At 41.7% G+C, this 20,289-nt stretch overlaps 1 non-coding gene across 1 annotated transcript; it reads left to right on the top strand.

Annotated features, from left to right (window-relative positions):
• The first annotated feature begins 2,299 nt into the window (after positions 1-2,299).
• Positions 2,300-2,374, top strand: Trnas-cga. Its single transcript has one exon. It is a non-coding gene; the product is annotated as a tRNA-Ser (tRNA).
• The last annotated feature ends 17,915 nt before the right edge of the window (positions 2,375-20,289 follow it).

Here is a 20,289-nt window from a genome sequence, read left to right as displayed (position 1 = left end):
TGCAAGAATCAGTAGCTAGTAAACATTAATTTATAATTTTTGAAAAGTTTGTCATCAAACAATAAGCTTTAGAGCATCAATGTGCACTGAGTGATTCATGAAAAATGGGTCCTGACCACATCCCACCAAACACGTGTTCCACTTTCTTTAGGAATACTTTGAGAACAGGGTCACTGTGTGGACTATCCCAATTTTATGGACACAAGCAAGGGAAGCCTCTATATTCACTCTCTGACTTTTGGGACTCTTTTTCTGCAGCACCTCGAAAGACACAATCAACTGGGACCATCCCACCACACTGGATGAACTTTAATTCTTGCTCTGCATGGCAACTGAATCAATTTCCTTACTCTTCAAGATGTGATAACAAATGATGAGCAGTGAGCATTTCGAAAAGATTGTGATGTGATTGCAAAGGCTGTTTGCAAAAGATAAATTTATTTATGCATGCTGGTAAAAGCTTACATTATACAGTGCCATCAGCAGTTCTTCTAATTATTATTCAAAACTTCTGTGTTCAAAATAAATCTCCCATTCATTCAATCCTTTTCTTTTCTTATTTAATTATAAACCAGGGAGTCTTTGTTTGACTACCCTTTACATTTATAGTTAACGAAAATCCAGCAACCACACACACAATTCTTCATTCATCAGATCTTAAAATGTTCACTCCTAGGTATGCCACAATGAAGAAAAGGGAGCAGAATGATGAATACAGTTCTGCAGTTTAGTCAATCACTAATACACTGCAGGAAGTTGATGATGAAACAGATATTTTTGCTAAATTTTTGGAAGCAGAAATCAGAAAAATTGTGTCAAGGAGAAAAGGGATGTAAAACTAATATTAATGAAAGTTTTATGTAAATCATTAAATGAATAAATTTTATGTTGGAATGTAATTTGCTTTAGGACTGTATTCTGCATGTGTCCCACTCTCTGTATGCTAATATTAGCTTCTGGGAGAGAGAAATAGGGGAGCATCCAAACACTTCTAGGCAGCGTTCATTCATATAATCAAGCTGAGTGCATTTATTCACGTGCTACTGCAAATAATTACCTGTTTGCAGCAAACATCTGTAGATGTGATCAAGTGGGGGACAGACTTGTTGAATGAGAGTTTTATTTACATTCTTGTGCATCAAGATCAGAACTTATTTGGAGAATGTATTCTTGTATTCAACCATCCAGTGTGAATCATGTTACAAGGAGTATGTTAAGTGTTGTATGATAACATAATCTTCAGGATTGCATATTACTTTATATTTTGCACAGTACAACCTGCTAAATTCAAAGTTAATAATATCACACAATACTCTCATTATTAATTTCCCCATTGTGCTTTGGTTTTGTATGACAGCATCCTTTCAGTAAGATAAAATTTATTGCCTGTGTAACTGCATGACAATGTGATATGTAGATCAGTTCAGTCACTTATAAAATTAAAGGGTCATGTATGACATATTACTATTTGAAAACATCACTGTCTGTGTGAAGCCAGTATGCTGTGTAAATTATTTTGACAGAAATATGGTCTCAGCTTTGCACACAGTTAAATAACAGGAAATGGCTGTGAGCTCTATATACCATCTCCCTGTTATAAACCAATAAGTAAGTTCCTCTTCTGGAGCATATTTATTTCACCATTTTGCATTTCCATAATCCTTGGTAAGTCACCAATTTTCTGATAAACTTTTTTTTCATATGTTTAGTTTCACTTTACTCTGTTACTACCTTCATTGTAATTTGAGGCCAATGCACTGCATAGTGTTATCACCTTTCATACCAATCTCTCTCACTGATCATGCATTCTATGACTTATCCATTTACCTTTTTTTTTTTAAATTATGAAATCTAGTCTTCAATATAGCTGTAGAAACTTCCTGGCAGATTAAAACTGTGTGCCCGACCGAGACTCGAACTCGGGACCTTTGCCTTTCGCGGACAAGTGCTCTACCAACTGAGTTACCGAAGCACGACTCACGCCCGGTACTCACAGCTTTACTTCTGCCAGTACCTCGTCTCCTACCTTCCAAACTTTACAGAAGCTCTCCTGCGAACCTTGCAGAACTAGCACTCCTGAAAGAAAGGATATTGCGGAGACATGGCTTAGACACAGCCTGGGGGATGTTTCCAGAATGAGATTTTCACTCTGCAGTGGAGTGTGCGCTGATATGAAACTTCCTGGCAGATTAAAACTGTGTGCTTGACCGAGACTCGAACTCGGGACCTTTACCTTTCGCGGGCAAGTGCTCTACCAGGTACTGGCAGAAGTAAAGCTGTGAGTACCGGGCGTGAGTCATGCTTCGGTAGCTCAGTTGGTAGAGCACTTGCCCGCGAAAGGCAAAGGTCCCGAGTTCGAGTCTCGGTCGGGCACACAGTTTTAATCTGCCAGGAAGTTTCATATCAGCGCACACTCCACTGCAGAGTGAAAATCTCATTCTGGAAACATCCCCCAGGCTGTGGCTAAGCCATGTCCCCGCAATATCCTTTCTTTCAGGAGTGCTAGTTCTGCAAGGTTCGCAGGAGAGCTTCTGTAAAGTTTGGAAGGTAGGAGATGAGGTACTGGCAGAAGTAAAGCTGTGAGTACCGGGCGTGAGTCGTGCTTCGGTAGCTCAGTTGGTAGAGCACTTGTCCGCGAAAGGCAAAGGTCCCGAGTTCGAGTCTCTGTCGGGCACACAGTTTTAATCTGCCAGGAAGTTTCATATCAGCGCACACTCCGCTGCAGAGTGAAAATCTCATTCTGGATAGCTGTAGAACTTCATGCTACATTCAGTGACATGGTTATTTCATGCCAAGAGTTTGAAAAAGATAAATATAATGTTCAAGGCAGCAATTTATTCTGGTATGTGTTGTGTTTGCTTTTAGATAGGCCTATCATACACTGAAGACTAGCCCCAACAGGCCTTTTTTGTGCTGTCTGGGGTTTGAGAATTTTTTTACTGGCGAGCACTTTTTTTTTTTTAATTTTGGACCTATATGGGCAAAATTACATTTTTAAACATTCTCCTGCATGCTTCGCTCATCCAGTCTTCGAACAAATGCATAGGACAGTAGGGAGTTATGGCTACAGGTTCTGCCACTACTTTTCACTTAGTAATTTGGCAAAACAAGAGGGGCTATACATCAGTGCTGTTTTCATGTGTCAAGTAACTCACCTGCGCCTTTTTTTAATTGTTTTATCACTATTTGTTTTTTATCTCATCATTTAGGAATAGGTAAAAGAATAGTGTGCTTTAATATTAATCTACAACAGGAATACAAATTTGTGAAATTATGTAATGACAGTGACAATGAATCCATGTATTGCACAACATGTAATTGAGAACTTCCTGTTGCATATAAATGGAAAGGTGATACAGAGTGTCTACGACCCGGGACAACCGGGAGATCCGGGAAAAACCCGGGATTTTTTTCATCCGGGAGAAAACCGGGGAAAACCCGGGATATTTTTAGAATTCCGGGAATTTTTCTTTGTTTTAGTTTTCAGTTACATTTTTGTAATTTTGACTAGTAAGAACCGACGCACTAACAAAGGATATTACTGTATCCCGCTACTGCAGAATAATACTTCAACAATAAAACATAAACGAGAGAAAAAAACGAAAATAACTTAAATTGCAAAGGAAATGCGCCATATAAAACGACGACACAAGTGCTCATGCAAGCGTCTGCCGATTGAAAATGTGTCAAAGGCTTTAGGAAGACTATGCAGTGCTTCATAACAACAAATTGCCTCCAATGAGTGTGAAGTCGCAACTGTTTACATTCGATTTGTTTTAGCAGTTAACGCGCGGGCTCATGCGCATGCGCAGTAGTGTCACGTTTGAGTAGTAGATTCTCCAGCTTCTGTAAACAGAAATGTGGCTGTTGGCTGTGCAAGCAGTCGCAGCAATCAGCTAGATACTTCTGGGGAAAGGGGGCGCCTAATTCATATTCTTGAGGGGGAAAAAACTTGTTTCACAAAGCACCTAGCATCCAGCGCACATTTGCCTATCAATTAGTCATATGATTTTGAAACGCTTCTCACATTTTAAGTTGATTTCTGAATGAATCATAAGCTGACTTTTGAATGCATGCATAGTGTACGTGATGTGTGTGTCAGGAGAATCCTCGTCGCATCTAGAAATAAACTTTCTACAGACAAAAGGGGACGGGGCTATACGAGCTGAGTGGAGTAAAGCCGAATGGATGAATGGCATTCGCTGTCTGATTATGTGGCTGATTGAGTGTGGGAATGATCAGCGTTGTTATAAAATGGTTCAAATGGCTCTGAGCACTATGGGACTTAACATCCGTGGTCATCAGTCCCCTAGAGCTTAGAACTACTTAAACCTAACTAACCTAAGGACATCACACACATCCATGCCCGAGGCAGGATTCGAACCTGCGACCGTAGCAGTCGTGCGGTTCCGGACTGCGCGCCTAGAACCGCTAGACCACCGCGGCCGGCTCAGCGTTGTTATAATTACTAGCGAAATCCATAGATTCATACTATCAGAATGGAAATAAACGACTAACAGGAATAACAGGTGAGAAAGATTATGTATTATCTTCTCGGTGTGTCCAAGAAAATGAAGTTTTGACAGAAAATGTTTGGCCAGATCGCTACACTAGTAAGGACCAGTAGTACAGTCCCCGGCTACCAGCCGCTTAAGTTCTATTATGGAAGTAACGCGGAAAACGTGTTGTACGAACACGTAACAACGCCTAACCGGAGAATAATTGCGGGAGAACTAAACCAGTGATTCTGGCAGGGTTAGTGAAGTTAATCGGCGAACAAATTTTGACAGTGGCAGCAATAGCTAAAGAATTGGTGATGACAGGATTGTTTGTTAGAATGAGGACGGAGAAGAAACGAGGACATCACACAAATTATGGAAGAATAAGACGATTCCAAATTTGTATAAAAATTTCGTAATACTAGTTTTCGATGCCATGCTAGAGAAGCTGGTGCATATGAATGAAACGTGAAACTATTTACTAACATAAAGCTTTTTGCTTGTAGTAGGCCTAATAGGCATTTGATATTGATACTTATTGGATTATATTCTGTCGTGTTATAAAAATGACCATTTGTGCCAAAACAGTCTCGTTTATTTGGTGTGTTATAAAATTACTGCCGTATTAGAAAGGCCTATTTTGTTTTATCTAGCAGACAGTGACAAAATAGACGTAATCAGATCGAGAAACCTCACCAGTCTTGGGTATTATTTGTATTAACAGCTTTTTCAGTATTAGATAACTACATTTCGATTTTCCATGTAGCAAAAAGTTTGACAAACTTTGATGAGGTAAAAGATTCTTTCACAGAAAGGAAAACATGCCATGTAGAGCTGTAGCAAGATTAGAGAGAAAAAAATGCTAGAAGCTAAGGTTTGAAGAAATGTGTAATTTCTCTTATATCTTATCAGTACTGGTTTTATATATCCTATATTTAATTTTATGACACACAAAACAGCAAGTTATTAACTAATGGGCAATGAAGAGTTCAGATTTTCCGAAGAGTTCTTGTTCTCTCGATTACAAATAATCCCATCCGCTATTAATTGCGAGATTTTTTTTAAAGAGAAACCGGCCGACTGGGAGCAGGAGTGGCACCACAGGACATTTCAATTTCCACTCTCCTGAATATAGTTTGGACGTGCAGTAGAAAAAGAGGCATGGAACTGCACTTGGGCATACTTAAGACCAAATAATATGTCTTACATTTCCTCGAATACATACGTTTTAGGTTTCAGACTTTTCAGAAAGATGTGCGCTACAAGATGAACATATTTTGAAAATTCGATTTTTTTTTAGTATTGACCCGGTTCGCAAATGTCGTAGATCCGGGGCTGATGCGCAGAACAATCTGAGCTATAGTGGTGGGTCTCCACGTGACCCGTGTTTACGTTCAGTGATTTTGCTGTTTCCCCTTCGTTTACTCTCACGTCAAATGAAAACAAAACGGATATACGTGGCCGGGAGCTATCAAGTGAATTAAAACACATTCACATAATTACTAAAGGCTGAAATATGTCATTAGTTTCAGATTTTATTTGATTTCCACCTTTCTGACAGTCAAGCGTTAATCGCCTTACGGAACAATGAAGTTATTTTTGTCTGTTTGCGAAAGAAATTTGACTTTTGCTAATCTTTTCCGCAGAGGCAGTCAGTATATCTGAAACGAAATGTTTAATTCCACAGTACTGGGTAGTTTCAACTGGTCGCTGCATTTCAAGTGCACGTTTTCATTTTCTAGCACGTATGGCATTATGCCATAATAAAGAACCAAACATGATATAATACAGTACTGGTGCTCCAAGAAAATTTACATCCTGAAAACCACACTTAAAAGCTTAATATCAGGTCGGGGTCTACGGTACTTCATTGGGAATCTGGACATACGAGTGTGTCTTTAAGTATGCACTTTAAATGTGAACATTTTAATATGGTTCACGAAATTCCGATGCTTTTGCAGTATCATCTTTCATTGATAATCTTTTACACGTACGTACATACGGGCTTCCTAAGTCATGATATCTACCCAAGCGCAGTGTCGCCTGTTACCTGAGCTCTCTGGCAACTGCTGAAACGAACCTATTTGTAACAGGTCGCGGGAAAATAATACGATTGGTGGTTTGAAAAGCGTTACTTTCAAAGTAAATATCCTTTTACGCAAGTTGAATTACGTACAAGAATGGACCGTGAATTTATTAAATCACAAAGCGTTTGACTCTCATTTAAAAATCAGGCGTCTGATGACGAGCCATTTAGAAGCATTTCGAACCCTCGAACCCTGAAGATCAGACATTTATGTCATTATTAAAAATTTTACAGGCACATTTGTATGATATCTCTTAAAGTGTAACACGCGCAAAAAAGATCAACAGTATATGCGAAAGCTTAGCTTCTCTTGCGGCTTGAGACCAATATTTTATGTGAAAGCTTTGCTTTTCTTGTAACAACACTATGTATATTAATTTAAACTATTAACTTTCCCTGTTTGGCGCGCTACTTAACACTGATGTTGCTATTGGCTGACTACATCACGTGTCCTATGCTCTGAATATCCTCTGTCATCGGCTGGCAAGATCACGTGACATGAGTTACGAACGGCGTACAAAAGCGCTTCGAAATCTCGGTTTCAATGGTTCGGAAAGTAACATGCGGTGTTTGGTGGATTTTCTAATGTATGTTTTCGTAATATGAAAATGCGCAGCGTACATGTTGCTGCACATCAAAGATATTTCCAAAACGTGTCTTCTTCTCTGAGTTTCGTTTTCTAAAGTGCCGGGAAATTGTACGCCCGTGTACAAAACCATAACCATTCAAGGGAGTGATAGGGGAAAATATACTGTCATCCGGGAGAAAGTGTGTTTTTAACCGGGAAATCCGGGAAAAATCCGGGAATTTTTTTTCCTTGTCCACGTAGACACCCTGTGATATTAAAGACTATGCAAAAACAGCTAAACATAGGAATTCTATTGATGATACTGCTTCACCAAACATAACAGATTTTCTTAAACTTGTGAAAAATACAACGGAATAAATAAAGCTCAATGTTTCAATAAAGTATTAAGACTTTTTAGTAATTTCAGAAATATGCCCAAAAAATATGGTAAACCTGTTTTTGGATGAACATTGTAACGGGGAAGAACACACTTGTATAATTGCAACTGCACGTAAATCCCTATAGCAACAATGATATATATATATATATATATATATATATATATATATATATATATATATATACACACACGCTCCTGGAAATGGAAAAAAGAACACAGTGACACCGGTGTGTCAGACCCACCATACTTGCTACAGACACTGCGAGAGGGCTGTACAAGCAATGATCACACACACGGCACAGCGGACACACCAGGAACCGTGGTGTTGGCCGTCGAATGGCGCTAGCTGCGCAGCATTTGTGCACCGCCGCCGTCAGTGTCAGCCAGTTTGCCGTGGCATACGGAGCTCCATCGCAGTCTTTCACACTGGTAGCATGCCGCGACAGCGTGGACGTGAACCGTATGTGCAGTTGACGGACTTTGAGCGAGGGCGTATAGTGGGCATGCGGGAGGCCGGGTGGACGTACCGCCGAATTGCTCAACACGTGGGGCGTGAGGTCTCCACAGTACATCGATGTTGTCGCCAGTGGTCGGCGGAAGGTGCACGTGCCCGTCAACCTGGGACAGGACCGCAGCGACGCACGGATGCACGCCAAGACCGTAGGATCCTACGCAGTGCCGTAGGGGACCGCACCGCCACTTCCCAGCAAATTAGGGACACTGTTGCTCCTGGGGTATCGGCGATGACCATTCGCAACCATCTCCATGAAGCTGGGCTACGGTCCCGCACACCGTTAGGCCGTCTTCCGCTCACGCCCCAACATCGTGCAGCCTGCCTCCAGTGGTGTTGCGACAGGCGTGAATGGAGGGACGAATGGAGACGTGTCGTCTTCAGCGATGAGAGTCGCTTCTGCCTTGGTGCCAATGATGGTCGTATGCGTGTTTGGCGCCGTGCAGGTGAGCGCCACAATCAGGACTGCATACGACCGAGGCACACAGGGCCAACACCCGGCATCATGGTGTGGGGAGCGATCTCCTACACTGGCCGTACACCACTGGTGATCGTCAAGGGGACACTGAATAGTGCACGGTACATCCAAACCGTCATCGAACCCATCGTTCTACCATTCCTAGACCGGCAAGGGAACTTGCTGTTCCAACAGGACAATGCACGTCCGCATGTATCCCGTGCCACCCAACGTGCTCAAGAAGGTGTAAGTCAACTACCCTGGCCAGCAAGATCTCCGGATCTGTCCCCCATTGAGCATGTTTGGGACTGGATGAAGCGTCGTCTCACGCGGTCTGCACGTCCAGCACGAACGCTGGTCCAACTGAGGCGCCAGGTGGAAATGGCATTGCAAGCCGTTCCACAGGACTACATCCAGCATCTCTACAATCGTCTCCATGGGAGAATAGCAGCCTGCATTGCTGCGAAAGGTGGATATACAGTGTACTAGTGCCGACATTGTGCATGCTCTGTTGCCTGTGTCTATGTGCCTGTGGTTCTGTCAGTGTGATCATGTGATGTATCCGACCCCAGGAATGTGTCAATAAAGTTTCCCCTTCCTGGGACAATGAATTCACGGTGTTCTTATTTCAATTTCCAGGAGTGTATATATATATATATATATATATATATATATATATATATATATATATATATATATCAAAAAACAAAGATGATGAGACTTACCAAACAAAAACGCTGGCAGATCGATAGACACACAAACATACACACAAAAATCTAGCTTTCGCAACCAATGGCTGCTTCGTCAGGAAAGAGGGAAGGAGAGGGAAAGACGAAAGGATGTGGGTTTTAAGGGAGAGTGTAAGGAGTCATTCCAATCCCGGGAGTGGAAAGACTTACCTTAAGGGGAAAAAGGACGGGTATACACTCGCGCACGCACACACACACACACACACACACACACACACACACACACACACACACACACATATCCATCCACACATATACAGACACAAGCAGACATATTAAAAGGCAAAGAGTTTGGGCCCAAACAAAGATGATGTGACTTGCTTGCTTGTTTCGGGAAAGGAGACCAGACAGCGAGGTCATCGGTCTCATATGATTAGGGAAGGACGGGGAAGGAAGTCGGCCGTGCCCTTTGAAAGGAACCATCCCGGCATTTGCCTGGGGCGATTTAGGGAAATCACAGAAAACCTAAATCAGGATGGCCGGACGCGGGATTGAACCGTCGTCCTCCCGAATGCGAGTCCAGTGTCTAACCACTGTGCCACCTCGCTCGGTCGATGATGTGACTTACCAAACGAAAGAGCTGGCACGTTGATAGACACACAAAATTCTAGCTTTCGCAACCAAAGGTTGCCTCGTCAGGAAAGAGGGAAGGAGAGGGAAAGACGAAAGGATTTGGGTTTTAAGGGAGAGGGTAAGGAGTCATTCCAATCCCGGGAGTGGAAAGACTTACCTTAGGGGGAAAAAAGGACGTGTATACACTTGTGCGCACACACTCACACATATCCATCCACACTGGATGGATATTTGTCTTTGAATATGTCTGCTTGTGTCTGTATATGTGAAGATGGATATGTGTGTGTGTGTGAGTGTATACCCGTCCTTTTTTCCCCCTAAGGTAAGTCTTTCCGTTCCCAGGATTGGAATGACTCCTTACCCTCTCACTTAAAACCCACATCCTTTCGTCTTTCCCTCCCCTTCCCCTTTCCTGACGAAGCAACCATGGGTTGCAAAAGCTAGAATTTTGTGTGTATGTTTGTATTAGTTTGTGTGTCTATCGACCTGCCAGCGCTTTCGTACCTATATGAATATAGTATAGGGAAACATTCCACGTGGGAAAAATATATCTAAAAACAAAAGGTAAGGAGACATTCCTTACCCTTTGTTACCTTAAGGGGAAAATAGGACAGGTATACAATCGCGCACACACACACATATCCATCCACACATACATAGACACAAGCAGACATTTGTGTGTGTGTGTGTGTGTGTGTGTGTGTGTGTGTGTGTGTGTGTGTGTGTGTAGTATGAGAGAGAGAGAGAGAGAGAGAGAGAGAGAGAGAGAGAGATTGATTGTTTCAGTGTGTAACCTAGCAAATGTATACTGAACAAAGAAATGTAAAACGCTTCTCTGTAAGCGATTAATCACTGGGACTTCAGGCAGGTATTAATGTCAAGAGAAAGGCAAGCAACAACATTTATGATACACATCAAACAGGACAGATTATAGATGTGATATGTCTTCTTGTAAAACTCCAGGACTGTAGAAAGGAAAGTAGCATATAGTAAACAGTTTATGGTAGTGGGCAAGCTCTTGTCACGGGAGTACAATCCTGATGCAAATAGACCCCGGTTGCTGGTGTTTTCATTGTACTCTACAGAGCATCCACTTGCTATCAGATTCTCTTGAACGTGTAAATAAAAATCCAAGATTACATCTCCAGAATTTCAAGTGGGGATTAGGTGGATGAACTGATGATGGTCATGCGATAAGGTGGCAGTATTACTAACCTGGGCAACTATGTGTGTGTTACCTTCATGCCAGAGTTTGGTTCCTAGATTGTCAATACAGCTGTGGTGCCAAAGAGTTATTTATATGCCTTGGTCTCTCTCTGCAATGTTTACCCCCGTGCTACCCTCCAATAACCAGACTGATGATTCCTTAGTATGTCTTATATCAGCTGATCACTTCCTTCACCCGATTTGTGAATGAATGTCTTTTCTCTCCAATTCGATTTAGTACCCCATCATCAATAGTTAAGCAATCTATGCACTAATCTCCAGCATTCTTGTGTAGCATCACATTTCAAAAGCTTCTGTTCTCTCTGTGCATGAACTGCTAACTGTCCATATTTTACTTCGTACAAGCCTAAACTCTAGACAAATACCATCAGAAAAAAGTTCCTAACACATTTGCAAGCAAAAGATAGATATATACTTACCATAAAGATGACACATTAAGTTGCAACAGGCACAGTTAAAAGACAATTCAGTATTGGCTTTCGGCCACAGCCTTCATCAGAAAAAGAAAGAGAAATACACATTTCCTTACTCACCAGTAAATGCTCTTCCCACACCCACACATGACTGACACCTCTTTCATCACGGAGCAGAATGCAACAGTCGTGTCAAGTGGAAGGATTAATCAGCAGGGAGAAGGAAAAGGGGAGGGGTAATAATGTCTAGGTGGAGGGAGAGAGGAATGCTGTCTGGTAGACTGTGAAGGGAATAGAATGACAACAGCCACAGCATCAGGAGGTCATGGGGTAGGCTGATAGGGAAAATGGAGCAAAAAAGGAGTGGGGAATGGGTAAGATGGGCAAGTGATTTGGCAGAGGGCAGCGAACAAAGTGGGTGGGAGGTGAGAATGGAGGGGAGATGATAGCACAGAGGCAGTGGAAATGGTTGGGTGGAGGGTGTGGGGGCAGTACGTTATTGTAGGTTGAATCTGGGATAAGTCACGAGAGGAAACAGTGTGGTAAGAATAACTACGACCGGTCCCATTCAGGAAAGCTGGTGGTGGAGGGGAGGGTCCACCTGGCTCATGCAGTGAAGAAACCACTGAAATAGAGCAAGTTATGTTCACTTCCATGTTGTGCCACATGTTGGTGTACTTTGCTCTAGGCCATAGTTTGGCAGTGTCTACTCATATTGGTGGACAGCTAGTTGGTAGTCATACAAAATATAAAATAACTGTGTAGTGATTGCAACAGAGCTGGTAATTGACATGGCTGCTTTCACAGGTGGCTCTAACACCGTCAGAATCTCATGATTTGATTTTGTTATATTCCATGACCCTTGTGTTGCCTTTTTTGATTTCCATGTTACATCCTTCTTTCACGACATTGTTTACACCATTCAACTGCTCTTTCAAGTTCTTAGCTGTCTCTGACACAATTACATTGTCGTCAACAATCCTCAAAGTTTTCATTTCATTTTGCTGATATTTATTTCTTTCTCCAAATTTTCCTTTTATTTCCTTTACTAGACACAACACTGTACAGACTGAATGATGTTGTGGTTAGGCCACAAGCCTGTCTCACTTCTTCACAAGCACTGGTTCCCTCCCATGTCAAACTTTTATGACTACTGTCTGGTTCCTGTACAAGTTGTAAATAACTATTTGCTCTCTGTATTTAATCCCTGACACCTTCAGAATCTCAAACAGTGTATTTCAGTCAACATTGCCAAAGGCTTTCTCTAAATATGCAAGAGCTATAAACATAGTATATCCAAAATGATCTTCCCTGACATTAGCTCCTACCAGCTTTCCCATTGTTTTGTAAATAATTACTGTCAGTAGTTTGCAATCATGACTTACTAAACTGACACTACAGTAATACACTGTCTAGTCACATTAATGTGACCTCACCTCTGAAGCTGAATAATCAGCTTTTGTAGCCCAGACTGCTGCAAGATATGCAGGAAGAGTGTTGGTGAGGTTCGGGAAGGCTCTAACAGGGATGTGGAGACATGCCAACTACATTTCAATGCCCAGTTGCACTACGTTTCTCAGTTGGGAATCTGTGGCAGGAGCAGCCCAATCAGTGGAGTCCAAGAGATTCTCGATTGGCTTTAAATCTGGGGAGTTTTGTGGCTGGGGGAGTATGGTTAACTCATCCTGTTGCTCTTCAAACTATGCATTCATGTACTCTGCAAGCTGTATGACACGTTGCGTTGTCCTGCCAGTAACTGCCGCCGTACTGAGAAAAAACAAACTGCATCCGTGGTTGGAAAAGATCCCCAAAGATAGAAGCATACTTTTTATGATTCACTGTGATTCAGGAATGGCGAGATCACCCAGGGAATGCCAAAATAACATTTCCCAGACCATAATGCTCCCTCCTCTGGACTGGGCCCTTCCAGTGATTGTTGCAGGGTATTTGTGTGCATGTTTCACACTGTACATGCCAACAGCAACCTGTCTGATGGAGCATAAAATGTGATTCATCTCTAAAGGTCACATGTTGCCATGCACTGGACAACCAGTTGCAGTAACGATGTGCAAATTCCAGCCTTTGGCGATGATGGATAGCATTCAGCACAGGTGTATAAAGCAGGCACCTGATGCGGACGTCCACATGCAGCACGTTTGATGAACGGTCGTTTAGGAGACACCATTGGTAGCCCCATGATTCATCTGAGTAATGAGCAGCTCAACAGCTGCATATCTATTCACCCATACACATCTGTGCAGCTATTGCTCACCCTGTCATCTATGGTGTGTGTTGCATCACACATGGCTCAGTGCTGATTATAAATAGCACCATTTTACTACACATGGTAGCTTTCACTGTGCAAACACAGTTAGCCATTTTGGAAGTGCTTTCATGCTTTGTCTGAAAGCCGATGATTGTACCATTTTGGATGCCAGATAATTCACTCAATTTCCACATTACAACAATTACTACACTGTTTTCTGCATCCTCCACATGCTTTATAGGACCCTCCACTGCTAGTGATACAACCTGCCACCTATAAGTGATCATTGCACATTGACACCGATCATAAGTGGTGGTCACATTAATGTGACTGGACTACATATTTATGACCTGTCAGCACCTGCTTTCTTGAGACTGGAATTATTACATTCTTCTTGAAGTCTGACAGTATTATGCTCATTTCATATATCTTGCACATCACGTGTAATAATCATGTTATCGCTGGTTATCCCAAGCATCTCAATAATTCTGATTGAGTGTTGTCTACCCCAGAGGCTTTGTTCGAACTTAGATCTTTCAGTGACATGTCAAATTCTTCTTTCACGATCATATCTCCCATCTTGTCTTAATCTACTTTCTCTTTCTTTTCTGTAATTTTGTCTTCAAGTTCATATCCCTTGTGGAGCACCTCCTTCCAACTTTTCAGTTTTCCATTCTTTGCATCCCGCCTTAGAACCTTGATATTCATACAGCTGCTTCCCTGTTTAGTAATGCATACTTCTACTGCCTTGCATTTGTCCTCAGCCATTCCTGCTTAGCCGTTTTGTCCTTTCTACTAGCCTCATTCTTGAGACATCCATATTTGCTATTCCGAGCTTAATTTGTTGCATCTTTATATTGCACCAAATCTATTGTGGAAGTGCAAGATGCTGTCTGTGCCATGTACTCTACTGGGAAGTGCAGGATCCTCCACAGCCATCTTCTTCCAAAGAAATTTTTCAGTTTTTGATAAATAGTGACAACAAACATAAAATGCAGCTGATGGGACTAGAAGATTTTTCTAAGAAGGAACCAAAATAAATATCAGTTTTGAGAAGGAAAGTAAGTTGTTTTGAAACTGCAGAACTCACACTCTAAACATAATGTGCAAACCAGTCATAGCTCTGTCACAGATGAAATTTGTATGTGGTTACAAAGGCTGCAACTGTTAGTTAATCGCAGTTTTTCACTGACTCAACAAACACTAAGTAGGCAGCACCAGAATCTCAATTCTATTCTTGTATTTTACACCAAATGTTTGCTCTTACCAACAACAAAAGCAAAATCAACTATTCTGTGTTTCACGAGATGGCTATAATCCCAATTTCTTTGGAAATGTGACACTTCCATGTCTTTCAGGCATTGTAACATATGCCTGTGTTTCATGCTAGGGGGTGTAATTACACACTGGGAGCAGGCCATTGTGTATAATTTTACCTGGTGAGTTTCCAGTGGACAAGTTTTATATGATACAATATTTAATATAAATATGTGCATGAAAATGTTGGATTAGGCATACGCTGCATTGTTTCAGACATAAGTGGAAATCATTTAGAGTCTTGACCAGTCAAAATTCAGTAATGCAGAAATATATTTTTAACCCCAAACAGCCACCAGCAATACTTATTTTATTGCAGACATTCCACACCTGCTTAAAGATATCAAAGCATCTCTGTTGTCAGATGTTACCATAACAATACCAGAAAAAAAAATTAATGAAAAACATTCTCTTCTCACAGCAATTGTGAACTGTCATCATATGAATTATCTTTACAATTTTGAGAAAGACAGTGACTTAAAGCTAGCTCCTAAGCATGCTGCATATACAATAAGACAATGTGAATTTAATAAGAAGGATGTGTCAGCAGCTCATACATTTCCGAGCCGTAACACTACTTTTGGGCTGAAGTTTATAGCTACTGACGACAAAAGCTGTGAATAACACCATGGTTTCTTGAAATGTTGAGCAACTGGCTCTCATTAGTGATATCAAGGAATGCTGTTACTGCTAGCATATTAGTAACATAAATCTGCAAATGTATGAAGAAAACCTGAACTTTCTGCCTGATGTACAAGAGGTGTTTCAGCATATGCAGGCTGCTGGTACACGCTAACTGGAAACAAATATTGTGGAACAGGGGGTGGGGGGGGGGGGAGGGGGACGACTGGGCCTTTCCACTGAAAGTGTCTGCTTGTATGTATTCTATTTTTATTTTTTTGTATTACGAATAAATTTTTTCTGTCAGGCATTCGTGCCCTCAAAATTAATTTTCTTGTTTAGAAGCCACAAGAGGACATTCTCATGGAAACATTTCTACAAGTGCTTGAAATTAGCTTGCAGAAGTACTAGTAAACTTGCATAAATTTCTCTTCTAGTGTAAACATCTCAGTAACATGCTAGTGGGCACATGCCTTAAGATGTGCTTTGCTGGAGTAGTTTCCCAAGAGAGACAAACCTACAACCACTGCACTTTTGTTCATCTGAAGCTATATAAGCAGGACAAGGTTAGTTTATTGTACACTTCCAATGAGAGTTACGTTCTTTTTGTTTAACTGTAAATTTTCTTTTGCCAACTAGCCTCTACTCCAGGAAGGTATGAATGGTTTAATTATTTTCAGTATCTAACAAATAACATAATTAATAATTATTCCTTAAAGCAGGTGAATTTTCTAACCCACCATAATATAAAATTCAAATTAATGAAGAGATGTATTTCATCTGAAAATATATATTTCAAAATTACCAAAAAATAACTTCCTCAATATAATTTGTGGTAATTTGATGGCAAGAGCAACTTCTGCTAGGTATGCTTTGCACCTCCCTCCTCACCCAAAAAAGTTAAATATGTACTTTTGTGTGCTTTAATATCTTTCTGCACTTTGTATGATGATTCAGTAGTATGCCAACTATCCAACTTATCCAACTTGGGGAAAACACAATGTCAGTAAATGACAGTCTCACCTCTTATATGTAGCTTCCCTTCATTATACATCTTCCTTTCCTTAATTCTACCATCAATAAATGCAATGTTTTGAAGATGTTCATCAGCTCTGAATTCTTAGATAATTATGAAAATCATTGTATCTCATTTGCTTTAGTAGCAGAACAGGGGTGAATTCCTTTTGTTCTTGCATTAGGCGCTTCTTTCTCTAAGGTTTTTTAGCCTTGTTAGCTCTAAAACAGCGTTTTTGTTCCTGCATAAAACGTAGTGGGAACTCGTAGAATATAAACACAGAGTTTAAGATAAACAAGTCACAACAACAGGGCAGTATTGTAATCACTGAGTGCAGTTGGTGAGGGCATGTGCATGCCACCACGAAATTAGTCATTCGGTCTGTCGATTGGCTTATGAATTGGTATGTGTATAGTGGCCTTTTGCTTTGTGAAGCATTATTCCTAGAAATCAGTCAACTCGACAATTGCTTCACACGCACCGACCGACAAACTGGACGTATGCTGGCGTTTTGAACGAGCAACCTCTGAACATTTCTTCTCGGGATGTGGGATGAGTAGGACCACCCTAAACATCCCTAGATCCACTGTTTCTGATGTGATAGTGAAGTGGGAATGGTGAAGGGACACATACAGCATAAAACCGTAATGGCTGACTTCGTCTGTTGACTGGCAGAGACCACCAACAGTTGAAGAGGGCTGTAGTGTGTTATAGGCAGACATCTATCTACATTTATACTCCGCAAGCCACCCAACGGTGTGTGGCGGAGGGCACTTTACGTGCCATTGTTATTATCTCCCTTTCCTGTTCCAGTCGCGTATGGTTCGCGGGAAGAACGACTGTCTGAAAGCCTCTGTGCGCGCTCTAATCTCTCTAATTTTACATTCGTGATCTCCTCGGGAGGTATAAGTAGGGGGAAGCAATATATTCGATACCTCATCCAGAAACGCACCCTCTCGAAACCTGGCGAGCAAGCTACACCGCGATGCAGAGCGCCTCTCTTGCAGAGTCTGCCACTTGAGTTTGTTAAACATCTCCGTAACGCTATCACGGTTACCAAATAACCCTGTGACGAAACGCGCCGCTCTTCTTTGGATCTTCTCTATCTCCTCCGTCAACTCGATCTGGTACGGATCCCACACTGATGAGCAATACTCAAGTATAGGTCGAACGAGTGTTTTGTAAGCCACCTCCTTTGTTGATGGACTACATTTTCTAAGGACTCTCCCAATGAATCTCAACCTGGTACCCGCCTTACCAACAATTAATTTTATATGATCATTCCACTTCAAATCGTTCCGCACGCATACTCCCAGATATTTTACAGAAGTAACTGCTACCAGTGTTTGTTCCGCTATCATATAATCATACAATAAAGGATCCTTCTTTCTATGTATTCGCAATACATTACATTTGTCTATATTAAGGGTCAGTTGCCACTCCCTGCACCAAGTGCCTATCCGCTGCAGATCTTCCTGCATTTCGCTACAATTTTCTAATGCTGCAACTTCTCTGTATACTACAGCATCATCCGCGAAAAGCCGCATGGAACTTCCGACACTATCTACTAGGTCATTTATATATATTGTGAAAAGCAATGGTCCCATAACACTCCCCTGTGGCACGCCAGAGGTTACTTTAACGTCTGTAGACGTCTCTCCGTTGATAACAACATGCTGTGTTCTGTTTGCTAAAAACTCTTCAATCCAGCCACACAGCTGGTCTGATATTCCGTAGGCTCTTACTTTGTTTATCAGGCGACAGTGCGGAACTGTATCGAACGCCTTCCGGAAGTCAAGAAAAATAGCATCTAATATTTTCTGGGTCTCATGAACAAATAAAGCGAGTTGGGTTTCACACGATCGCTGTTTACGGAATCCATGTTGATTCCTACATAGTAGATTCTGAGTTTCCAAAAACGACATGATACTCGAGCAAAAGACATGTTCTAAAATTCTACAACAGATCGACGTCAGAGATATAGGTCTATAGTTTTGCGCATCTGCTCGACGACCCTTCTTGAAGACTGGGACTACCTGTGCTCTTTTCCAATCATTTGGAACCTTCTGTTCCTCTAGAGACTTGCGGTACACGGCTGTTAGAAGGGGGGCAAGTTCTTTCGCGTACTCTGTGTAGAATCGAATTGGTATCCCGTCAGGTCCAGTGGACTTTCCTCTGTTGAGTGATTCCAGTTGCTTTTCTATTCCTTGGACACTTATTTCGATGTCAGCCATTTTTTCGTTGGTGCGAGGATTTAGAGAAGGAACTGCAGTGCGGTCTTCCTCTGTGAAACAGCTTTGGAAAAAGGTGTTTAGTATTTCAGCTGTACGCTTGTCATCCTATGTTTCAAAGCCATCATCATCCCGGAGTGTCTGGATATGCTGTTTAGAGCCACTTACTGATTTAACGTAAGACCAGAACTTCCTAGGATTTTCTGTCAAGTCGGTACCTAGTATTTTACTTTCGAATTCACTGAACGCTTCACGCATAGCCCTCCTTACGCTAACTTTGACATCGTTTAGCTTCTGTTTGTCTGAGAGGTTTTGGCTGCGTTTAAACTTGGAGTGAAGCTCTCTTTGCTTTCGCAGTAGTTTCCTAACTTTGTTGTTGTACCACGGTGGGTTTTTCCCGTCCCTCACAGTTTTACTCGGCACGTACCTGTCTAAAACGCATTTTACGATTGCCTTGAACTTTTTCCATAAACACTCAACATTGTCAGTGTCGGAACAGAAATTTTCGTTTTGATCTGTTAGGTATTCTGAAATCTGCCTTCTATTACTCTTGCTAAACAGATAAACCTTCCTCCCTTTTTTTATATTCCTATTAACTCCCATATTCAGGGATGCTGCAACGGCCTTATGATCACTGATTCCCTGTTCTGCACTTACAGAGTCGAAAAGTTCGGGTCTGTTTGTTATCAGTAGGTCCAAGATGTTATCTCCACGAGTCGGTTCTCTGTTTAATTGCTCGAGGTAATTTTCGGATAGTGCACTCAGTATAATGTCACTCGATGCTCTGTCCCTACCACCCGTCCTAAACATCTGAGTGTCCCAGTCTATATCTGGTAAATTGAAATCTCCACCTAAGACCATAACATGCTGAGAAAATTTATGTGAAATGTATTCCAAATTTTCTCTCAGTTGTTCTGCCACTAATGCTGCTGAGTCGGGGGGTCGGTAAAAGGAGCCAATTATTAACCTAGCTCGGTTGTTGAGTGTAACCTCCACCCATAATAATTCACAGGAACTATCCACTTCTACTTCACTACAGGATAAACTACTACTAACAGCGACGAACACTCCACCACCGGTTGCATGCAATCTATCCTTTCTAAACACCGTATGTGCCTTTGTAAAAATTTCGGCAGAATTTATCTCTGGCTTCAGCCAGCTTTCTGTACCTATAACGATTTCAGCTTCGGTGCTTTCTATCAGCGCTTGAAGTTCCGGTACTTTACCAACGCAGCTTCGACAGTTTACAATTACCATACCGATTGCTGCTTGGTCCCCGCATGTCCTGACTTTGCCCCGCACCCGTTGAGGCTGTTGCCCTTCCTGCACTTGCCCGAGGCCATCTAACCTAAAAAA

Source organism: Schistocerca piceifrons, unplaced genomic scaffold, assembly GCF_021461385.2.
Source record: "Schistocerca piceifrons isolate TAMUIC-IGC-003096 unplaced genomic scaffold, iqSchPice1.1 HiC_scaffold_837, whole genome shotgun sequence".
Classification (NCBI taxonomy): Eukaryota; Metazoa; Arthropoda; class Insecta; order Orthoptera; family Acrididae; genus Schistocerca; species Schistocerca piceifrons.
Note: the sequence above shows the minus strand (reverse complement) of the source record. Positions and strands in the feature narration are given on the sequence as shown.